Here is a 25036-nt window from a genome sequence, read left to right as displayed (position 1 = left end):
TGCCTTCACTTTAGATGCCAATCTCAAGCCCAGGTTGTCACCTGTGCTTCTGGCCCATGGGCTATACCAGAGATTCTCGTGATCCCCTCCTCAGGTTTGATTAATTTGCTAGAGTGGCTCAAAGAACTCAGGGAAACCCTTACCTACATTTGCCAGTTTATTAAAGAATATGAAAAAAGCTACAGATAAACAGCCAGATGAAGAGATACGTAGGGTAAGGTCTAGGAGGGTCCTGAGCACAGGAGTTTCTCTCCCCATGGAGTTGGGGTGTGTCACCCTTCCAGTGTAGATGTCTTCACCAACCTGGGAACTCCCTGAAACCTGTGGTATTGGGATTTAAAAAAAAAATTTTTTTTTAACGTTTATTTATTTTTGAGACAGACACAGAGCACGAACGGGGGAGGGGCAGAGAGAGAGGGAGACACAGAATCGGAAGCAGGCTCCAGGCTCTGAGCCATCAGCCCAGAGCCCGACACGGGGCTCAAACTCATGGACCGTGAGATTGTGACCTGAGCTGAAGTCGGACGCGTAACCGACTGAGCCACCCAGGAGCCCCTGTGGTATTGGGATTTTTATGGAGGCTTCCTCCTGTGTAGCTTCTTGTATTAACTTCATTTCTAGCCCTGCTGTCCTTTCTGGAGAGGTGGGGAGGAAGAAGGAGCTGAAAATTCCAAGCTTCTGATCAGGCTTGGTATTTATGGCGACCAGCCAGAAGGCATCCAAGAGCCCACCCAGATTTGCCTCATTTGAACAAAAATGCTCCTTCAGCTGTTACCACTTAGGAATTTAGAGTAGTTCTATCTTATCTATGGTTTTGCTCTCCATGGTTTCAGTTATCTGCATTCAACCGTGGCCCAGAAGCAGATAATCTTCCTTCTGACATATTGTCAGAAGGTCACTGGTAGCGTAACGCTATGTCATAATGCCTGTGTCATTCACCTCACTTCATCTCACCACGTAGGAATTTTATCATTTCGCTTCATAACAAGATGGAGAAGGGTGAGTATAAGATGTTAATAAGATATTTAGAGAGAGAGGAAGAGATGAAATTCACATAACTATTACAGTATATTTTAATTGTTCTATTTTATTTTCAGTTTTTAGTATATTACTGTGCCTAATTTATAATTTAACTTTATTATAGGTATGTAGGTATGGGAAAAAACATAGTACAGATCTTCCTTGACTTATGGGGTTACGGCTCAATAAATCCATCGTAAGTTGAAAATACTATAACTGAAAGTGCGTTTAATACCACCTAACCTAAGGAACATCATAGCTTAGCTCAGCCTAACTTAAATGTGCTCAGAACACTTATGTGTAACATACAATTGGGCGAAATCATCTAAAACAAAGTCTATTTTGTAAGTGTTGAATATTTCATGTAATATATTGAACACTGTGCTTGAAAGTGAAAACCAGAATGGTTGTGTTATTGGTTGTTTGCTCTCGTGATTGTGTGGCTGACTGGGAGCTGTGGCTGCTGCTCAGTCATGAAAGAATATTGTACTGTGTATTGCTAGCCCGGGAAAATGTCAAAATTCAAAATTCTAAGTAGAGTTTCTACTAAATGTATATCTGTTTTGCATCATCTTAAAGTAAAAAAAAAAAAAAATCCTAAGTCAAACTATTGTAAGTCAGGGACTGTGTTTATATAGGGTTCAGTACATCTGCAGTGTCAGGCATTCACTCAGGGTTTTGGAACACATAGCCTGCAGGTGAGAGGGGCTACTGTACAAGGATTTTAGGAGACTATGTCAGGGACAGGGTCAAAAACCAAATATTAGAACAAGAAATGCTCATAGTGCTCTTATTCACTTAGGCAATTTACAAGGGTTTTAGGAGCTTTGTGCCAGGAACTGGATCAGAGACCACTATATGTATTTTCTGTTATCTCACAATACTTCTCTGTGTAGAATTAAGATTTACTTTAAAGCTGAATGGTTCTGTAAGTCATTTTTTTGGTGAATGCTGAGCAAATTTATTATTCATTGTTGTTTCTTTATAGATAGAAAACATTCTTTTTCTAAATTAATTATAAAATTAAGACCCATCTAAAGCTTAGCTAACTTTTTACACCACATACTTTGGAAGATTTTTATCTATTCCATTTCATGGGAATGTTCCTTGTGATAATTTTCATATGGATTGAGGCACCAAATAAAATGAGAATTTCTCTTTTTTGTACTGAATGGGATGTAATCAATTATGCCATGGGTAGTTCAGCAATGAAATAGCAGGTTTCTCTGAGTTTTTACTTGGGCAGAGCATCAGCCTGACCTTGGGGTTAAGAGCATGAACCATGGAGCCTAGTGGCCTGGGCCAAATCCTGACTCTAGGAGCTGTGTGTCTTTGGATAAATCACTTAACCTCTCTGTGTCTCAGTTTCATTCTCTGTAAAGCGAGCAAGGATGATAACAAAAATACTTCTCTTCCATGATTGTTGTGAAAATTAAATGAATACATATACTCATTAAATTAATTTATTAAACACAATCAATCATGCTTAGAATAGTACCAAGAACAGAGTAAGCACTATTTAAGTATTTGTGATTATTTTCTGATCTCCTTCCAAGTGACTTCTACCAGGTTGTGCTTCCAGGCTGCAGATCATAAGCCCCTGTGGAATGATTGAGTGTCTTTTAGTCCTGTTCTTTTTCATTCCCTTCAGATGAACTTCTATCTACTATAACCACTATTTCCTATACCCTTTGCAGAGAATCGAGCCTGGAAGTTAGCAGGTTTTATTTTGATGGTTTTCTGTAACAGGATATTATGGCTAACAGTGTAGCTCACTGTTGTTATGGGGGATGGTTTGACATTTGTAAAGTGAGGTACAGGAATATCAGTTAGGAGCCCACATAGTGTCTTTGTCAGAATCAGCCAAACAAAATTCTAGACAACTGGCATAGATAGGGAAGGACAGAGAATCATCCTGGGCAGTCTTCCCACCTTTCTGTATTTTAGCATGAGCGGTTATTTACATCCAGAGTACATGGCACTCTGTTGATTTTGTGGGTAAAAGTGCTAAAAGGGGAAAAAAATGTGGAGCCGTTTTGTTAGAGATGCTGAATCTAAATTGTACTATCTCCTTGATTTAGTAAGTCTGCCCCTTTTACTTAGTGATTATATAATAAAAACTTGTAAAAATATTTAAAACTTCTAGGTAAAGCTATCTAAACACACATTTCATAAGTTCTTTATTGAAACAGAAAGCATAGTGGTGATTGCCAGAGCCTGGGGGAAGGGTGCTATACGTTGCAACTGCCAAGTGGATACAGGGTTTTATTTTGGGGTGAGAAAGATGTTTTGAAACTGGATAGAGGTGGTGTTGCACACATTGTGAATGTACTAAGAAGTCACTGAATTGTTCATTATAAAATGGTTAATCTAATGATGTATGAATTTCACCTCCATAAAAAGAAAGCAAAAAAAAAAAAAAAAAAAAAAAAAAGAAAGCAAAAACCCAATCCACAAAATCTTCGAAGTTCCAACTTCCCCAAGCCATGGCCTCACAAAACAGTAGCCCATTTGCTTAAGAAGAACACAGAACAGAGCAAAAAGAAGGATTACCTTGTTGTTCTTTAACCTTTAAAATTATTAGGCGTGTTTATTACTTTGCAGGAGCATGACACTGCTACCTGTGAGGCTTTCTGACTGTGGGTTTTTACTGACCTAAGGGAGTGTCAACAATCCTGTTCTCTCATGTTATCTGCATAGTTTTCATGCACCTGTGTGTTGTTTGAACTGAATAGAGGATATGTTGATCTTTATAAGGATAGATTTCATTGTACTACTATATTCTCTTAAACTTGGTTTGCGGTACATGGGTTTTAATAACTTTATTCCAAAAAATTTTTTTAAATGTTTATTTATATTTGAGAGAAAGGGAAAGAGATGGAGTGTGAGGAGGGGGGGCAGAGAGAGAGGGAGACAGAGAATCTGGGGCAGGCTCCGGCTCTGAGCTATCAGCACAGAGTCTGAAGCAGAGCTCGAACTAATAAACTGTGAGATCCTGACCTGAGCTGAAGTCAGATGCCTAACTGACTGAGCCACGCAGGCCACCCCATATCTTTCACTATTCAGATGTTTTGGTTTGGTATTGCTTCTTCCCTCTCTGATGTTATGAGTGTCTGTTTGTTTAATATGAAAAATGTATCAATGGCATTTATCCATTTGGTTTGATGATCAAACAAGGACTCTTCCTGTAGCAATAGACAATTGTGAAGTGGATGTAATATCTGAGTTGATGTTGGTGATTTGTATTGGCTCATTTTAATTTATGGGAAGATATAATAGTTCATAGAAAAGATTTTAGCAACTAAATTAAAAAATAAAATCTTTTAAAGCCTCATGGCTCTGGATCCCTGGGTCTACCAAATGGGCTACACAGATGAACAGGGTTTTTTTTGCAACTTAATGGTCTGTGTTGAAGCTGCAATTTATTGCCTCCTTTTTTCCTGTTTAACTGAAAGTATTCTAAGTTTCTGGAAGAGCAACAGGTGTTTTACTAAAGCATTTGGCCTACTGCCACAGTCCATTTGAAAAAGGGGCTATGAATACTTGAGTATTAACCTTCTACTCAATTTACATAATCTAGGGTTAAGTTTAGCTCTGTCACCTCTTGGCTGTGTGATTTTAACAAGTTACTTAAACCTAATCCTCAAGTACTACAGCTTTAAAATGGTGCTAACATGGGAATGCAAGCTGGTGCAGCCACTCTGGAAAACAGTATGGAGGTTCCCCAAAAAACTAAAAATAGAACTACCCTACGACCCAGCAGTTGCACTAGTAGGCATTTATCCACGGGATACAGGTGTGCTGTTTCGAAGAGACACATGCACCCCCATGTTTATAGCAGCACTATCAACAATAGCCAAAGTATGGCAAGAGCCCAAATGTCCATCGATGGATGAATGGATAAAGAAAATGTGGTATATATATACAATGGAGCATTACTCAGCTATCAAAAAGAATGAAATCTCGCCATTTGCAACAACGTGCATGGAACTGGAGGGTATTATGCTAAGTGAAATTAGTCAGTCAGAGAAAGATAAAAATCATATGACTTCACTCATATGAGGACTTTAAGAGACAAAACAGATGAACATAAGGGAAGGGAAACAAATAATGTAAAAGTAGGGAGGGGGACAAAACAGAAGAGACTCATAAATATGGAGAACAAACTGAGGGTTACTGGAGGGGTTGTGGGAGGTGGGATGGGCTAAATGGGTAAGGGGAACATCATTGTTGCACTCCATGCTAACTAATTTGGATGAAAATTTTAAAAAATAAAAAATAGAATTAAAAAAAATAAAATGGTGCTAACAGAAGTATCTCAAACACAGGGGTATTGCTCAGATTTTATGCAGTAAGTATAAAGTGCTTAACACAGCATCTGTCAGACAATTAGTGCTCACATTATTGTAGTTGCTGTAGTTATTACTGGTCTACTAAGAAGTAGATCAGTATTCCAGGCCCACCCTGTTGGTCCTTCCCTATTTGGTAAGAGATATGGACATTTTAGCCTTGGCTGTGAAATATTTGGCACTTACCTAGAAGTCTTTCCCTGTTTCCAAATTAAACAATTTCGAAAGGTAAGGTGTTATAACTGATCCTTCATGTCATTGCTAGCTCAGAGGAACAATTTATTCTAAGTATGCAACTGAAACTAATATAGGCAGTAATCGTATGTATCAGAAGTTAGTCTTATTCTTGTTAGAGAAGAATGGAAGAGGAGGCTTTAAAACTCTGGTTTCTGGAGTTATCAGGTTACTTTTTGCTATTGTCATTTTTCAGCTTTTTAATAGGGGATAGAACTTACAGAAGCCATTTTGTGACCTTGGGGAAGAACGTCCTACACCAAGAAATGCAGAGCAAAAATATAGAAGGACCTGGGTCCTTGGTGAATACCAGCTCTGTAGAGATTTCCCCCAAGACTGTGGCATGAAATAAGAAAATCACTTAGATGATTTAGGCATCTTGCACTGAATGCAATCTTTTTTTTTTTTTAAATGCATTCTTAATATCCTCAGATGTCTTCTAGTTGCATTTGATAGATGCACTGAAGTGGTATAATGGCTTAATTCCATGGAATTACTCTAATGATGGATATATTGTAGAGAAACTTTCTCAGACTTGGTGTCCTTCAACCTTTCATCCTGTAGCTGACTGCTGAAGGATTGAACTAACCCTCTGTCGGTACCAACCCTGTGATTGCCTGTTAACGTAGCTGCATTTCTATGCTGAAGACTGGCTAATGAAACAGGGATTCGGTTATAGAGAGTATGAAACAGAAAACAGTACACATTTTCACGCAAAAAGAATCTTCTTGTGTGTTCAAGCAATGTTTTTTATTGAGATATTTAGCTTGGTCAGTAGAAAGTCCAATCCTTTGTGGTTAGTGACATTAAAATTAAGTGTTTCCTTTTGTGACATTTATTTTATGTCACTGGTTCTGTTTCATCAGCTTTTTTCTTTGCACTGCGCACTATCAGGTCACCATTTTGCTCCAGAGGCCCCATTGTGCTCTATGTGACTTGTGCCCCAGGGTTTGTATTGCAGCACTGATTCTTTTGTGGGAAATGATAGCTTTTGCCTTGAAAACACATATTACAAGGGCTTTTCTTAAAGTAGTTCTCTTCTTTGCTTATAAGGCAACAAAAGTGTCCAATCTAGCATCTGCTGGTTCCACTTACTCAGTATTTTTGGAAATGGTCTGTTTTCTGGCAAGGATGCACATTAATCTTAGTCAAGTGGAGCTTTTTGTATCTGGGCATCTTTAACTCTTTAATCATTTAATCAAATGGTTGGAAAGAGTATTGATTACACCTTCTAGCCTGGAGAAAATTAGGAGTCTATCATGGTTTCTGGTGGGTATTTCTCTTAGAATTGTCTTCCATGCTGCATTTTCGATGCTTTCATTGCCTGTTATTCTACTTCTCATTCTTAAGGTAGACAGATTTGCTATATATTTTATTAGAATAAAATGAGACTCAAGTAACTGAATTTCTAATTATTGTGAAATATTTCTTATTACCTCATGTGATTTTCTCTTTTTCTACAGAGTAATTGCCCTAACTTGTCAAAACTATTGATTCTTTATTAGTGTCTTTGTTAGTGTCTGTTATTTAACCTTAAATAACATGCATCTTTTCTTGTTCTCTGACAGCAAATTATTCCCCTTGTACAAGCTTTGTTCAGCTTGCATTTAGCTCTTTTTTTTCTTGTTCCTGCCTTCTATACATCAAGTTAGTGAAGAGCTATTGGAAAGAACATAATGAGTTATACTGGGATTCAATTAGAGGCTATTTAACATGCTATACCTCCCTATTTTGACAAATTTATTGCATGTGCAATAATAAATTATTATACAAACGTTAATATGCCATTTTCATATATTTGAAAAGTTAATTTTTATGTTATGGAGAAATCTCAGGGTAGTTCCATTTAGTAAATATTAAAGCTTTTATTGAACGAATATCTTTTACCTCATAATAAAACTATAATGTTTCCCAGTTGTCATTTTATTTATTTTATTTTTTTTATAAATTTTTTTTTTCAACGTTTGTTTATTTTTGGGACAGAGAGAGACAGAGCATGAACGGGGGAGGGGCAGAGAGAGAGGGAGACACAGAATCGGAAGCAGGCTCCAGGCTCTGAGCCATCAGCCCAGAGCCTGAAGCGGGGCTCAAACTCACGGACCGCGAGATCGTGACCTGGCTGAAGTCGGATGCTTAACCGACTGCGCCACCCAGGCGCCCCCCAGTTGTCATTTTAAAAATGTCTCAGAAACAAACAAATTGATGGCTTTTTGTGTGTGTTTTGTATTAAGAACATTTCAGAACTGCAGCTGAAATCCTCATCTTTTCAAGTTTCATTAATGCTTTAATTTCAATATTCTTCACTGGGCATCACAGCGGACAAGTCTCTGAGTGCTAGGAGACAATTAACAATTTACATTTGTTTAACGAATTTGGAACACAATGCTTTTTTTTTCTTGTGCTGTGGTTATGCAACTTTGAGCTCTATATTTCTTTTCTTTTTTTCTCTAATGTTTATTTATTTATTTTGAAAGGGAGCGGGGAGAGGGAAAGAGGGGCAGAGAGAGAGGGAGAGAGAAAATTCCAAGCAGGCTTGCACTGTTGGAGCAGAGCCTGACACGGGCTTGAACTCGCAAACCATGAGATCATGACCTGAGTGTAAGTCAGATACTTAACTGACTGAGCCACCCAGGTGTCCTGAGTTCTATTTTTCATACAACTCATTAATACTTACCATAAATAGTAGATCCTTTAAAAATAACACATTTTAATTATAAAAGCACATGATTAAAATGCAAACATAATGAAGAAAGATAAAATCTTAATCCTACCACTCAGACATAATGGTAAATTTATTGTGTATCCTTTTTAAACATTTTTTTTAAGTTTATTTATTTATTTTGAGAGAGAGAGAGCAAGTGCGAGCAGGGGAGGGGCAAAAAGAAAGGGAGAGAGAGAATCCCAAGTAGGCTCCATGCTGTCAGCACAGAGCCCAATGTGAGACTCGATCCCACCAACGGTGAGATCATGACCTGAGCTGAAACCAAGTCAAACGCTCAACTGACTGAGCCACCCAGGCGCCCCTACTGTATATTCATATAATGTAATATTAATATTAATATAAAATATGCATATTTTCACAAAGATGAGATTACAGTTTTTTTGTTTTGGATTCATATTTAAACACAGTATACATCTTTTTTTTTTTTAATTTTTTTTTTCAACTTTTTTTATTTATTTTTGGGACAGAGAGAGACAGAGCATGAACGTGGGAGGGGCAGAGAGAGAGGGAGACACAGAATCAGAAACAGGCTCCAGGCTCTGAGCCATCAGCCCAGAGCCCGATGCGGGGCTCGAACTCACGGACCGCGAGATCGTGACCTGGCTGAAGTCGGACGCTTAACCGACTGCGCCACCCAGGCGCCCCAAACACAGTATACATCTTATCAGTCATTCTTTTTTTAAACGATCATTAAAAATAGGAATTAAAACTTTTTTTATTTCTTTAATAAAAATACATGTTTAATGTAGAAAAATGAAGAAATAATGGAAAAATATACAGGGATACATTTTGGTATTTAGGTTTATATCTTTCTGAGCTTTTAAAAGTATGTATATATATATAAATGATGTATTTTAGGTTGTTTTATACATATATTTTCAGTAAATTGTGTCTACATTTTTATAACTATAAACGTCTAAATTGTAATTTTTGACTGGGCAATAATCACACTGTATAATGTACCATCATTTATTTACCAAAACCTGTGTTGAATAATAGGTACTTTTTTTTTTTTTTTTTTTTTTTGCTATTATTCACATTGCCTCAGTTGACCTTGCTGAACATACATGTTTCAACACTTGTTCAATTTCTGCAGGGTAAATTGTAAGGCTTTTGATGGAGAGTGCCAAATTACTCTTAGAAGGGTTGTACCAGCTGACACTCTTTCCAGCGGTCACTGAAGTCTGATTCCACACACTCCATGTGCTTACCGTACATCACTGGGTTTTTCAGGCAGAGTTCCTTTGACTGGAAGTAATGGGTACCAGGAAATGGTATGTGTTTGATGTAGCTTCATTTCAAATCTTGTTTCTGTTGCTCACTGACATGTTTTAAAGCTCTCTGGGCTTCCATTTCCTCATCTGTAAAATGCAGGTAATAATATCCATCTCATAGGGTTATTCTGAGGATTAAATGAGATGGTAGATATAAATGCTTTTAGAATTCCCTTTGACACATAAGAGGCAGTAAACACACCCTGGCTGTTTTATTACTTATATAGTTAAAATGATGTGGTGATATATTGGTTTGATGTTGTCATCTTGGTGGTTTGTATATTGTGTCCTCTTAATTCAGTTATAGACGAAGAATTTTTTTGTTGTTTGATTCTTATCATCTTAAAAAAAAATCATACTATAGTGGCATGGTCAATTAAGTGTCTGACTCAGTTTCAGTTTAGGTCATGGGCTTGAGCCCTGCGACAGGCTCTGCACTGGGAATGGACCCTGCAGAAGATTCTCTCTCTCTCTCTCTCTCTCTCTCTGCCCCTCCTCCACATGCACAAGTGTGCTCTCTCTCTCTGAAAAAAAAATAAACACGCAAAAAATAAACATAGATTAAAATAAAATCATACTACATATCTGTTTTATTTTCTATATCTTGTAACAGCTCAAAACAATAAAATTCTGACTTAAGATATGAAATGTAACAATACTGTAAGGAGAAATCCTGCATGCCTTATACAATGAGCTCCTAAGGTTAAACATCTTCAGAAAAGCTAATTAATTCAGGGAAAGAAGAGCAGCTGGAGAGCATTTCCTTTGTAAAATTTTAACAACCATACCAATACTTTATTTGCAGAGTATAACTATGAACTCTAGGATCTAACCCCTCACTCTAAATACCCTGCAGCACTGCAGAACAATATGAGGTAGTTGGAGAGTGCTGAGAAGTAGTCACTGGCAGACTCCTCAGGCACAGAAATTGGTGCAGGTGGGGTGACTGTTTTCACAGCAAGTGTAAAACCGAGTCTTTAGTGGAAAATTTCAAAAAGAAACAAAGAATATTGCCATCCTTGGATGCAATACCGGCAGTAAAATACTTGGTTTTGAGAATGCCAGTCCAGTCTGGGAGAGTGCTCTGTTATCAGGAGTGCTATCTTTGATGTGGACAAAATGGAATACTCCAGAGAGAAAAGCAGCCATGAGAACTGAAGTCCTATCCGTCAAGGAAGAGTAGAAGGCTCCTAGAGTGTTCAGCTTGGATAAAGGATTTATGAGAGTCATAGTAATTGACTTAAAATAGTTGAGAAATGAGATGTGGCCTGTCTTCTTGGGTGATAACCACACAAATGGACAGAAGTTACAAAGAGGCAGATTCTGGTGATTCAGGTTCTATTAGCACTGATAAGGTAAATGGCTTTAAATATTCTTTGAACAGAGCCACACAAGTTATGGTGTGTGTGTGTATGTGCATGTATTTAATATTTATTATTCTAAGGAGGTAATAGATTCAAGAGTTCTGAGGAATTTGTGGATCTAGTAAGTTGCAAACCTGCTTAATTCATAATTTGTGAACTGTTCAATTTTCTCATTTGAATGCAATCTCTTATTTCCCTAAACACAGGTATATTAGATTCTCCCTCCTCCTCCCTCCCTCCCTTCTTTCCTTCCTTCCTTTCTTCCTTCCTGCCTTTCTGCTTTCCTTCCAACAGCTTTGGGGACATTGGTAGCGCTCTATTCAATAAATGACAAAGTCTATGCTGAAGTTAGTGCAGCTGGCCCAAGGCCCTGGGGTAGAATAGGGGAACCTCTGTAAGCACTTCTTGAGCACATAAAGCTTAAAAAAAGAAAAGCGTATTTACCAACATTACTCATTACCAGCATGTCCTGTGGAGACTAAACAAGGAGTTCTGCCTCAGACCGCATCTGGGCTAGCCCAGCACCTAGCACAATGTCCTTGGAAAGTAAACACTCAAGAATATTTAGTGATGAGAAGGATGGGGAGAAAGAGAAAGGTCATGATGATGGCTGTTGAGGTGGTGGTGTATGGTGATTATTTCATAGTGGTGACAATCATATCACTTTGATTTTATTGTCCCCTTATTTTTGAAAATTTAAGGAGTCAATTTTATGTGTTATGGTAGAATTAGGAAAACTTGGCTAAAAAGCATAATTCCGGAACAAATTTTCAGTTTCCTTTCAAGCAGTAAGTTCTGAGAAAACTCAATCCAGGATTTTATCTGATAGTAGTAGTCAGTTTCACCTTTTGTGTGTGTGTGTGTGTGTGTGTGTGAATCTTGTACCCTTGTCAAAAGGGTTTGGGTGTCAAGAATTGGGTAGTGCTCAGAAGTGCTACAGCAGGCCTGACTACAAAAGTTCAAATTGAAGGACCCCGAGAGCTAATGAAACCAGAATTCTGATAAATGAGACACCTTAGTTATCAAACCAAGCAATACCTAGAGCCCCACCCCCACCACCAGTTTCAACACCCAAGGAGTTCATTTGTTCCTAGATTCCAACAGGAGCTCAGTCAAGGCTAGTTAATTCCATTCTGAATATCTTAGTCCCTGCCCTGAAGAGCAAGTCCATTGTGTCACCTCTGCTTTTCCTTTAGGTTTGCTCTTCCTTTCCTCCCTCCTGGATAATCTTTCCAGGGCCCTCTCTTCCAACACTTTCAAACATGCTCAGAATGTTTAATGCTAGCCATAGCATTAAATATCTTGACCCTAATAGAATTTCATACCCAGAAGTGGAGTGCTGCCATGAAGACATCTGAAAAAAATGTGACACTGGCTTAAGATTGATTAGTGGGCAGTGAGAATATGACTGGAGGCTGGAAAATGAAGATCCACCTAATACATTTGGTAAAACACTTGGTAAGATAGGTACCTGCACTACCTTGGAAGGTAGACATGTGTCTAAGGAGAGTATTACTCCATGGGGAGAGGTTGGAAAGGAAAATGTTAATGGTGTGTGTTGATAACTACTGGGTGCATTTGTCAAGGTGTTGTACAAGAAAGAAATGAGCTCAGGTGTGCAAACAGAGATAAAGGGGCATAGAGAAACACAAGTTTCTCTAACACACTATTTTAAGTTTCTTTAAATAGCTTTAATCCTCACAAAATCCTATGCAACTTCATTAACTATATTTTACAGATAAGGAAAAAGAGGCCTAGAAAGTAAATAATTTGTCCAAGATTATCTAGTAAGTGGAAGAACTTGGACCTGAAGCCTTGCTATTTACATTCCCAAACTCATCTTCCTAACAATGCATTCTGGTTAACCCCAGAATTCATTAACAACCCTGGCATCTGGAGGTTCCCCGGGTGGCTCAGTTCGGCTCAGTTCGATTAAGCATTTGACATCGGCTCAGGTCATGATCTTGCGGTCCATGAGTTTGAGCCCCGCATTGGGCTCTGTGCTGACAGCTCAGAGCCTGCAGCCTGCTTCCAATTCTGTGTCTCCCTCTCTCTCTGCCCCTCCTCCACTTGTGCTCTCTCTCTCTCTCTCAGAAATAAATAAACATTAAAAAAAATTAAAGATAAACCCCTGGCATCTGAATTACAATATTCCTCTCTACCACTAACTCCTGTCCGTTTGGGTGTTTTACAATATTCATCTGGAAAATCCCTCCAACTCCATTAGAGTTTTCTTGACATTCTTTATATAGTGACTTTTACCTCCACACCACTACAGGATTTTACCACGAGTTCTCTTATCAACCTTTCTCTACCCTCAAAATACTATTTAACAGCCAGAATTCCATTTTGCAAACATAACCACAAAATTTCTTCCCTCCATAAATACTCCATTTCTAATTTTAGCTCTCTGCTCCCCCCTGTGCCCCCCCCCCCCCCCCGGTCTATCATCCCCCACCTGGCTTCTTTATACTTTTTTTTCCCAGTCTATCTAGGACCTATACTATCTAGTGAGTAATTTTAATTACTCTCTCCCCAGAATTTTCAACTCCCTTGCCCTCTGTTTTCTATCGCATCTGTCTATCAAACTTGCAACTCTGGACCAATATAACCATCTGCCTTCTAAACTCATCCGTTGTAGAAAATTGAGCAATTGTGTTCATTGGGAAACTCTAAATTACGGCTTCCAATTATACCAGTTGTGAAGCTATGTGTCCCTCAGCTCCAAATCCATCCTTGTATACTCTGCTGAGAGATATAGGTGTTTCTCCGGGAGCTGGGACCCTGCAAGCTCCATTTTTCCCATCCTATAATTGATCAGTAATGAACACAATGGAGCTTGGGCATTTACAAACCTTTTTGATACTCCAGCTCCTTTCATGGTAATAGATAATCTCATTATTTCATTCCATCATTTTTGAAAATTATATGATAAAGTAATATTGTGAAGTTAAAAATCTTATTTTAGATAAGATTATTAAAGATTGCAGTATCTTTTTTTTTTTTTTTACTTTTTAAAATTTGAGTACAATTGACACACAATGTTAGTTTCAGGTGTCCAACTTATTTGACGAGTTTATACATTAGGCCACTGTTCACCACAAGTGTAGCTGCTATCTGCCCCATTACATTGCTATTACAAGTCATGGGGATAAAAAGCACAGCATAAGATTGCAGTATTCCTGATGCACTCTAAATGTAATACATTTAAATGTAATGATCCGAAAGCTTTTAGATGTATTTAGCAAGAAATATATACTATTCACTTTAAATTGATAGAGTATGTTTTTTCCTTTTTTTTTTTTTAAATTTTTTAAATGTTTTTATTTATTTTTGAGACAGAGCACAAGTTGGGGAGGGTCAGAGAGAGGGAGACACAGAATCTGCAGCAGGCTTCAGCTCCGAGCTGTCAGCACAGAGTCCGACGTGGGGCACGAACTCACGGACTGTGAGATCATGACCTGCGCTCAAGTCGGATGCTCAACCGACTGAGCCACCCAGGCGCCCCAGATAGAGTATGGTTTTTCAACAAATAAGTTAAAAATGACATTATTTGTGTTTGACTTTTAGGATAAAAAGATATTTAAATATAGATTAACTTTTAAAAGTTTGAATGAATCTCAAACTTTTAGAAGGGTTGTAAGAATAGGACAAATAACTTTTACCTCCCTACCCTTGCAAGAACAAGACATGATATCCTATCACATTGTTTGGAGGCATCTGAAATGGGAGAAAATGTGTGTGTGTTTTTAAAAATCTGATGTGTGGATTTCTTGCATTCTGTGCTTTAAATGAAAAGCGATTGCTTTATTTTGTCTCTTTTTTGTGTTTTGTTTCCATGTGACGAAATACCAAAATTTCTGCCTGCTATTTTGTAAGCACTTCTCAGCGAGCTTTTTTCCAGTGAATTAGAAAGCAAAATTTAATGTAATTGTCACTCTATTTCATCTTCATAACTTTGCTTTTACAGTATTGGAGACGTTTTGAAATTCTAGATAAGAATTTTTATCATATGAATGCAATTTAAAAATCTGAAAAAGATGACTTTGAGGTGAAATTTGAGAATTATTATCACTTTTATACTCTTTAAATTGGGTGTTAATGCTGATGTTCCTTAAACTTCCTGAATTTTTTTTTTAATTTTTTTTTCAACGTTTATTTATTTTTGGGACAGAGAGAGACAGAGCATGAACGGGGGAGGGGCAGAGAGAGAGAGGGAGACACAGAATCGGAAACAGGCTCCAGGCTCTGAGCCATCAGCCCAGAGCCCGACGTGGGGCTCGAACTCACGGACCGCGAGATCGTGACCTGGCTGAAGTCGGACGCTTAACCGACTGCGCCACCCAGGCGCCCCTAAACTTCCTGAATTTAACCAATAGTCCATTATAGGTGGAAATCAACCAGTTGACTAATAAAAATAAAAGTCCTGTGTAACTGTTTAGTGGCAACATGAACTCTGGCAGCTGGCTGTGTTCAGCTGTGTGGGAAACTGGATATGGGTGTGTTCTTTGGATCTCCGCTTACTTGAATCACACTTGGAGGTCCCTCAAAATGCTATTTGAGAAGGTGAAATATTAATTCCTTTCTTAACTTTTTTAAAAAAATCATAATTTAAACATGGCTTTATTGCTTTCAATGACATAAACCCTGTGGAACACTCTGTAAGCCCCTGAATGCCTTTTGGAATCTGAGAAAAAGTATATTTGTGCACAAATGCACAGAGCTTTTGCATATAACTTTAGGAGGTTCATACACGCCAGGTTAAGGCCCTTTAAAAATTTGCTTATAGTTGTGGTATTGTAACTGAGGTTAGAGACTGTAACAAAATGATTAATTCCAAATCAGTAACAGACCAGTGATTCACTTTCATTTTTAGTTTTTTCTTTGAGAAGAGAGTTATGGTAACTGATTTACATTTGAAAACACAGCTTAATTTTGATCACCTTCAAGATGAAAAACTTTGATTAAAATGTTTCAACCAAAACTATTTCAAAAAAGTGACTTCAAATTGGGCCTCAATTTTTCTGTTTTACAGCAAGCTGCATAAGTCAGAAAGGGGGCCAAAATTTTGTGCTTTAGGGGCAGTCAGGTTCTGAATGTATGCCTTTGTCTTATGATTTGTGATGGTGAGCATCCTGGCTTTTAATAGTAATAGAGTGATTTGTTGGTTATCCAATTTCAAATGAAAGTGGCTTTTGAATTCTACCTGGTGAGCTGATCAATTTGAGATATACTCAGCAATACGGAGAAAAGGCAGATTTCAGATTTTGTCTATAGTGCCATTTGGGCTTTGTATTGAGAGCCATGAGCAAAAACTAGTCCGTTTGGGAGTGCCAGTCCAAATTGAAAACTCAGGGAAAAGGCTGATCTCAGCTTAAAAATCAGCAAAGCCAGTTATTGAGTTCAAAGACAGTGAGATAAAAAATAACTAATTATGAAGCCAAGTCTTATGGATTAAATAATTATATAATAAAATGAGCTTTAATTAAAAAGGCATATAATTTTACAGCTCAATAGGCATTAAAAATGTAAAATTTGGTGTGCCTGGGTGGCTCAGTCAGTTAAGCAGCCAACTTTTGATTTTGTCTCAGGTCATGATCTCATGACTTGTGAGATTGAGCTCTGCATTGGCCTCTGGGCTGATAGTGGAGCCTGCTTGGGATTCTGTCTCTTTCTCTCTCTGTCCTTGCTTCCTCAAAATAAATAAACATTAAAAAATGTAAAATGAGCCTATTATTTTAAATAATAAGAATCAGCAATAGATCTATTATGTGCCAAATATTATTCTAGATTTTTTGCATATATTATCTAATTTTTATGATAGTTTCTCAAGAAAGAATTGGGTTTACCGTTTTACACATGAAGAAACTGAGGCTAAAAATTAAAAACACAAAGCTAGGAGGTGGTACAGCAGGGATTTGAACCCAGAACATGCTGGTGCGACTCCAAACCTAAGTGATTTCCGCTCTCTGGGTTGCCTCTCTATAGGGCCTGAATGGTAAATTCTTGGCATTTGTATTAGAATTAGTCAGGTCAGTATTGTTTGTATTGTATTAGTTAGCTTACAAATCTTAGTGGCTTAACACAGGGATTTATTTCTCATCCATGTAAAGCTCAAAGGAGGAGATGCTCTAGGTCATAGTCATCAGACCCATTTTTTTTTTTATTTTTAAACATTTTTATTTATTTTTGAGAGAGAGAGAGACAGCACATGAGTGGGGGAGGGGCAGAGAGAGAGGGACACACAGAAGCAGGCTGCAGGCTCTGAGCTGTCAGCACAGAGCCTGATGCGGGGCTCGAATCCACAAACTGTGAGATCATGACCTGAGCTGAAATCGGATACTTAACCAACTGAGCCACCCAGGCACCCCCGTCAGACCCATGTTGATGGTGGTTCTGCCACTTTCAGCCTGCGACATCTTCTGAGGTTTCTAGAGGTGTTGGTATTGGAGCTGCTAGACTTAGCAAGCTAAAACATAGGAAACTGTTGGAAGAGGTCATCAAGATGACATGACTTCTAGGAATGCACATCCTGTCCACCATTCCCAGAGTGGGAAACTTTCTCAAGGATGCTGCCTGGAGAGACCAATGTGTTAAGACCCTCTGGATGGTATATGTGACCGAATCCAGTCAAGGCCTTTATATGAACTTTTAAGATTCTGGCCCACAGATTTGGACCTCTACTTGTCTTGCAGCTGCCTAAGACAAGCCTGTAAGTTAAGTTCCCTTGTTTATTAAACATACCACCTACCGATCTGGAGTGTCCTGCATCTTTTTTTGGTCTCTTCTTACCCTCTGTGTATGGGGGCCAGTTTGTCAAACCACAGACACCAGTTAAATTTGAATTCCAGGTAAATGAAAAATAACTTCATGGTATAAGTATGTCCCATGCAATATTTGGGACACTTAACATTTTTGGTGCATTTTATTTGCTAAATCTGGCAACCCAAATGTCAATGCCCCGGATATAAGTATGTCCCAAATATTGTATAGGACATGCTCACACTAAAACATTTGCTGTTTTTCTGAAATTCAAGATTAACTGTGTGTCCTCCATTTTATCTGATAACCTAGTTGACATCAAATAAAAGATGGGGTGGCGGGTGACCATAGAGAATCCCTTCGGAGGTTTTTATGGGCTGGGTCTGAGAGTGACATACATCACTTCTGTCCCTACTCCATTGGTAAGTATTACAGATTCACCTAGATATAAAGGGGGTTAAAAATGTAGTCCCTCAACGGACATTTACCAGCATAAACATTATGCATGGAAGGATGACACAAACTGTAGACAGCTTACCATCTCTGCCTTAGCACGTGAGCAGGTGTCACATGTCAGTTTGTAGGTGGGCCTGGGTCTGTACCTAGAGGCAACATATCACAGTGATTGAGCACTTTGTCCTGACAAATCTAGACTTAAACTGCAGGCCAGTTTCTAACTAGCCATAGGGCTTGGGCAAATTTCTTTACCTCTTTGAGCTTCTGTTTCTTCACTGATCAAATGAAGTGTTTATGAGGATTAAATCAGATAATCCATGTAAAGTACTTTGTACAATGTCTGGGAGCACATAATAGTAGCTACTTTGTCTGTGAGTCACAAAATAGAAGTATTTGTCAGTCTATTTACTTCATGTCTTTTCTGCTTCTAATCTTTTATGATGGCTAAAAGAAAATAAATATTACTTTTTAAAAATGAATGATAAATAATGAGCATGCATTACTTATCAGATGTAAATATTTACCTAGATAGTCTATTCATGCACACACATACAAATTATTACCCTGACTTGTCATGACACTGCCTTCTAACTTTTTCTGAGCATGCTTGGTGCTTGGAACTAAAATTATGTCATTCTTCAGAATGATGGGTCTTATGCAGACTTATCTGTCAAGTAGCCAGCTGTGTTATGACAGGTCATTCAGATTCTTTCCCCTCTCACTTTAATTTACTTTCTGGAGAGAGATGGCTGGCAAGGTTTAAGCAAGCATGATAAAGACTAATTAAAGAGTTGTTCCTCAAATCTCCTTGAAATTAGAGGTTGATTCACTGAAATAATTCATATTTCAGAACCTGAAATAAGCAAAACTTTGAATCTTAGCAAGAAAATTGAAGAGCTATATGGATTACCCAATTCTTTGCTGTGGAATTGTGCAATTGAATTTAGAATATAATAGAATTTGTGTTTCCAATAAAATCAGCTCAGAACAGCTTCACATCATAGAACTAAATTAGACTGTAACTCCCTCTAATTAGTTTGGATAGTAATATTTTTAGTCCTTAATCATACCTTTTAGTGAAGAATTCTGAAGTCCTTAGAATAAAGTCTATTGTCCTATATCCTTGGGGGTAGATTTTGAGAGGGGGTAGTTAACATATACAATGATGAGAGTTACTGGAGCTACTTTATAACTGTTACATTTAAATTTTTGCCAGCTATTGGAGCTACCTTGTCATATTACCCCAGAGTGCAAAGACAATAGAGGGAACATTACCCACGGGAGCCTAAAGAGGTATGAGCCAGGCAGAACTGGATGGTGCAAGCACAGGGACTCACTGGTCTACATTCACTAGTCCCTCCAACTGTTGCCTAGGACATCTGCATGATACCTTTTCTTTTCATTAAATGGACCGGAAAATGGATGTTATGGAGAACCAACAGAAGTGGATAGGGGAGTGGACTACTTAAAATTACTAGAATTGAGGCAGGTGGATTTCGCACAAGTTACCCACTTGATTGCATCAGCCTTCCATTTCATTTTCCAGAATCTAGTTTGTGAGTTTTTTTTTCAATATATGAAATTTATTGTCAAATTGGTTTCCATACAACACCCAGTGCTCATCCCAAAGTGAGTTTTTTTTTTAATTGAAAACTTCTAAGTGTGGTATCATCTAACAGCTCATATATATTCTGAAACATCTTTAATGGTAGAACATGTGATAATGATTAAATATTTCATTTTCTGGAAACTTCATTAAGGTTGTGGATATCCATTGCACAGATATCTCGTGGGGGCAGTAGATGTAAATAGTAGGACAAACGCTTCTCTTAGATAATTTATTTCCTGTATCCACTCTCCCCTGCTAAAGAACCAGTCAACATTTAGAGATCAATTTCTTCATTATGTGTAAAAGCCTTTGTCACTTTCCTTAGTACAGTCTTCAAATCTGCCTCCCCATGATAGATCCTGTCTTCTAGACTGAGACAAGAAAGGCTATTATTAAGGATAGGATATTAAGGAAAGGATATTATTAGAGTGTCATTGAAGTTTGGTTGTGGCACTTTCGAAAGCAGTGAGGCGATGTGGATATTGTGAGGCGATTGGAACATCCTCAGGGAGATATTTAGATGGAATCTCCGAGGTTATGATTCAAATCAAGGAAAAGAAAAATGGCACAGAAATTATTCTTTGATTTCTGTTCAGTTTAAATATGAGGACAAGCTTATAGAAAGCATTGTTTACTTTGAAGTTAAAGGCCTGAGTAGAACAATGGGACTTAAATCTCTTAGCAGTGACATTTTCATCGATGACATTAAGAATTTATTGAAAACCTAAAGGGCACATAAAAACAAACTAGGGAAAAGGGGGAAGGGAAGGTATCTGTGGGATAGGGTAAAGAGTATTTTGAGGATGGGAACAGCTTGGATCATGCGGTTAGGGGTTCTTGAGGAGTGGCAATGATCCATACAGATCTACATGGGAATAATAAGACTGAAAATTAACCAGGTGGCCTTCTTTGTTCCTATTTTCTAAATAAGTTTTATCTTCCAGATATATTTAAGCAGTAGGTAGCCATGTTGGGAAGGGAGGAACCCTGGCTGATAAATGTGCCTAGTCTTTTCTATTTTGTTGTCATTGAAAAGTTGAATTAAACCACAGACTCTGGGCAAACCATTTTAGTATGATTAAAAACATTCATTACATTTCCCTCCTAAAAGCAGCTTCCCTAAAGCACAGAAAAATGTTAAAAATGCATTCGCATTAAACTCTGATTCTTTTTTTAAATTGGAAAACATGAAAGTGCATTAAAATATTTTCCCAGTGAACAGTCATTAGAGTAATAAAGGAATTTGCTGGTGATGAATGTCTAGAGGGAACATGACCTACCTCATCTTTTAGTTTTCTTCTCATAAAAACGACATTTGGTGATAACCCAATTATGATTGCAATACAAAGTTTACAGAAAGTAAAGTCCATGGACACTGAGGTTGACTTGACCTCAAAGTAATAACTCCACAGTTCTACATTTCGTGAAAAGGAGGAAAAAACCTTTAAGTATATGACTACTTAGAACTTTTCCATAAGTTATCTTATATTTTTGTGTTTCCTGTTTCTTTTTGTACCGTTTTATTTCTTGGTAGCACCTTTAGTAGAAATCATTCAGGCAAAGAAAGGTTAAGATGTAAAATAGCCAATTTTCCCTCAGGTGTTAAAAGTTCTGATTAAAGTTTTAAGACGGGTAAAGGCTGAAGCTGTTTGCTAAAATAAAATTTGATCCACTCCTAGTCTATTTCTAGCTATCATTAACATGATGTCCTTATCATCATTATAAACATTTTTGGGGTATTATAACATGTTATTTATATGGCATTTTTTTAGTAACAAAATGAAGTAAGGTGTGGTTGCTGTCCTAATTACAATTCAGCTAGGAACAGTTGTTTGCTGTTGGATTTATAAGTGCTATTGGTTAAAGTAATATCAGCTAGTATGAAATAAACCCCTTGAAGGTAATGAATTAACACACTACCTGTTTTTCTTTCTTTCATGTGAAGTCCAAAGTACTTTCTGTGGCAAATAGAATAATGTCACCACCCCTACCCCCAAAGATGCCCATGTCGTAATCCCCACAGTCTGTGAACATGTTACCTTACATGGAAAAGGGATTTTAAAGATGTTATTATGTTAAGGATCTTGAGATGGGAAGATTATCCTGGATTATCTGGGTGGGCCCAGTGTAATCACAAGGGTTATTAAAAGGGAATGAGGGAAGTAGGACAGGCTCAGATGCCATGTGACCAAGAGACTAAAATACTGTGCTGCTGGTTTTGAAGATGGAGGATGGGTCCATGAGCCATGCAGTTGGCTTCTAGAAGCTATAAAGGGCAAGGAAATGGAGCCTCCAGAGGGAACATAGCCCTGCTGACCCATTTTAGGACTACAGACTCCAGGAAATTTGGAGAATACATCTGTGTTGTTTGAAGCTGCTAAGTTTGTGGTAATTTGTTACAGTGGCCATGAGAAAATAAAATAGCTTCTGTGGTCATTCAGGGAGCCAGTTTCCTTTCTTTTGATGTCTCCACCAGATACTAGGGCCTGGAGTATACTGCATTTAGCCAGTGGGTGAAGAAAGAGAATGAATGAGGGTAGTGGGTGGTTTTTATGGACCAGGATAAGTGGCAAACACAATTTTTTATCACATTCCATTGTATTCACCCATGCAAAGGTGTCATACTGAAATTCTCCCTTCTACTTTATGATTTCCTTATCAGTCTACCACTTTATGTCATTATAGGACATTCCTGTCCATGAAGCTCCTCATGCTAGATATCTGGTACTCATTTTTGATACCTCCTTCTCTCCTCACCTTCCACATCCAATCTCTTACTGAGTCTTAATAATTCTATCTAGCCTCAAATCCATCACTTTTCTCCATCTCCACTTGCCACCATTCTCTTCCAAATAGCCATGTGGCTGCACCCAGTATAGTTGTGCATCTAGGGAGAACATGAGACCTGTTTGGTGATAAGTAGTCTGTTTTTGCCATGGGTGCTAAACTGAGTAATCAGCTAATGGTCATTATCTCTTCCTCATAGCCATTATCTGATATAATTAACATTACTTAGTTTTTCAAAGTGCTGAATATTGTGAGGCGAGAATATGGTGGTTTCCTCATTTTTCATGGGGAGCTAAAGGTCTGTAGTGACCTCAAGCTCTTTGAGATGAAGACAGAAAATAACAAATAAAAAAAATACATTCATGTCTCTAATGGTAAAACAACTTGACTGATACAAGCCAGAAAGCCTGGGGTAGAAGTACACAGATTCAAATAATGATGTTCATAATCTTTATGAGAAATATTTTTGCCTTAATTTCTTAGCACTATTGATGAGCTATGCTGAGCCCTGAACATCAGCGTTGCTTACTGCTTTCTTCAGTGTGGAGGAAGTTAACACCATGGGGAACACAGGAGTAGATGTTGTGAGCCTTGAAATATTGCCTTGCTACAATTACCAGACGAATTTGCTCTGGATACCAGATGGTGCTACCTCATTTGTATTTTTACAAAAGTGCAATTCTTTTATTTTTTTAAACAAGAAATAGGGATCATATTGGTCCCAGAAAAATGTAAAAATTGTTATATTTTCATACAATCTTGCCTCATCCTCCTATCTCATATAAGCCTTAATACAACATATATTTGCATATATATATGAAGATTTTTAAAATAATACTTTGTTTAAAATATTCCTATATTTTTCATGTCACGAAGTAATATGTGCTCATATCAGAACATTCAGAAAATATAGATAAATAAAAGGCCACTATCCTTTTGGTGCACATCCTTCTGTAAAAATATATTGATTCATAATTCTCAGGAGCTCAGCTTTTAAAATGTTCTCACCTGTACCCAAGATGCCATAATGAACAAAAGTTCTTTTTAGATTGTGTGACCTTATCAAACACTTCTCTCTGCCTCATTATAAGACATTCCTATGCACACAGTTTCTCATGCTAGATCTCTGGTAGTCATTTTCAGATTCTCCCTCTCCCTCACCTCCCACATCTAATCTGTTACCAAGTCCTATTGATTCTCCCCATCTTCATTACTTTTCTTCATCTTCCTTGCCACCACCTGTTGATTAGCCTATTTCTTCCTCGCTGGAATACTTTTCTTTCTCCATATCCTACCCCTTGCTCTCCCAAGGCTACTTTCTTGTTCATCATCATCTTCCTAATAACTTCTTGCCCTGTAGATTTCATTTTTTGATATCATTTCTTTCAGGAAACGTTTTCTGATAAACATATCCAGACTAGATATGGTATGTCTTCTGTATGGTTTCTTTCTTTTTTTTTTTTATTATTATGAAATTTATTGTCAAATTGGTTTCCAAACAACACCCAGTGCTCATCCCAACAGGTGCCCTAAATACCCATCACCTACCCGTCCCTCCCTCCCACCCCCCCCCATCAACCCTCAGTTTGTTCTCAGTTTTTAGGAGTCTCTTATGTTGTGGCTCCCTCCCTCTCTAACCATTTTTTTTTTCTTTCCCTCCCCCATGGTCTTTTGTTAAGTTTCTCAGGATCCACATAGGAGTGAAAACATATGGAATCTGTCCTTCTCTGTATGACTTATTTCATTTAGCATAACACTCTCCAGATTCATCCATATTGCTACAAAAGGCCATATTTCATTCTTTCTCATTACCACGGAGTACTCCATTGTGTATATAACCACAATTTCTTTATCCATTCATCAGTTGATGGACATTTAGGCTCTTTCCATAATTTGGCTATTGTTGCGAGTGCTGCTATAAACATTGGGGGTACAAGTGCCCCTATGCATCAGCACTCCTGTACGCCTTGGGTAAATTCCTAGCAGTGCTACTGCTGGGTCATAGGGTAGGTCTATTTTTTATTTTTTGAGGAACCTCCACCCTGTTTTCCAGAGCGGCTGCACCAGTTTGCATTCCCAACAACAGTGCAAGAGGGTTCTCGTTTCTCCACATCCTCTCCGGCATCTATAGTCTCCTGTTTAGTTCATTGTAGCCACTCTGACTGGCGTGAGGTGATATCTGAGCGTGGTTTTGATTTGTATTTCTCTGATAAGGAGCGACATTGAGCATCTTTTCATGTGCCTTTTGGCCATCTGGATGTCTTCTTTAGAGAAGTGTCTATTCATGTTTTCTGCCCATTTCTTCACTGGGTTATTTGTTTTTCAGGTGTGGAGTTTGGTGATTTTGGATACTAGCCCTTTGTCTGATATGTCATTTGCAAATATCTTTTCCCATTCTGTTGGTTGCCTTTTAGTTTTGTTGATTTGTTTCCTTTGCTCTGCAGAAGCTTTTTATCTTC

This window comes from Herpailurus yagouaroundi, unplaced genomic scaffold, assembly GCF_014898765.1.
Source record: "Herpailurus yagouaroundi ecotype Mexico unplaced genomic scaffold, PumYag 141, whole genome shotgun sequence".
NCBI lineage: Eukaryota > Metazoa > Chordata > Mammalia > Carnivora > Felidae > Herpailurus > Herpailurus yagouaroundi.
The sequence above is the reverse complement of the archived record's forward strand: the minus strand, read 5'-3'. Positions refer to the sequence as shown.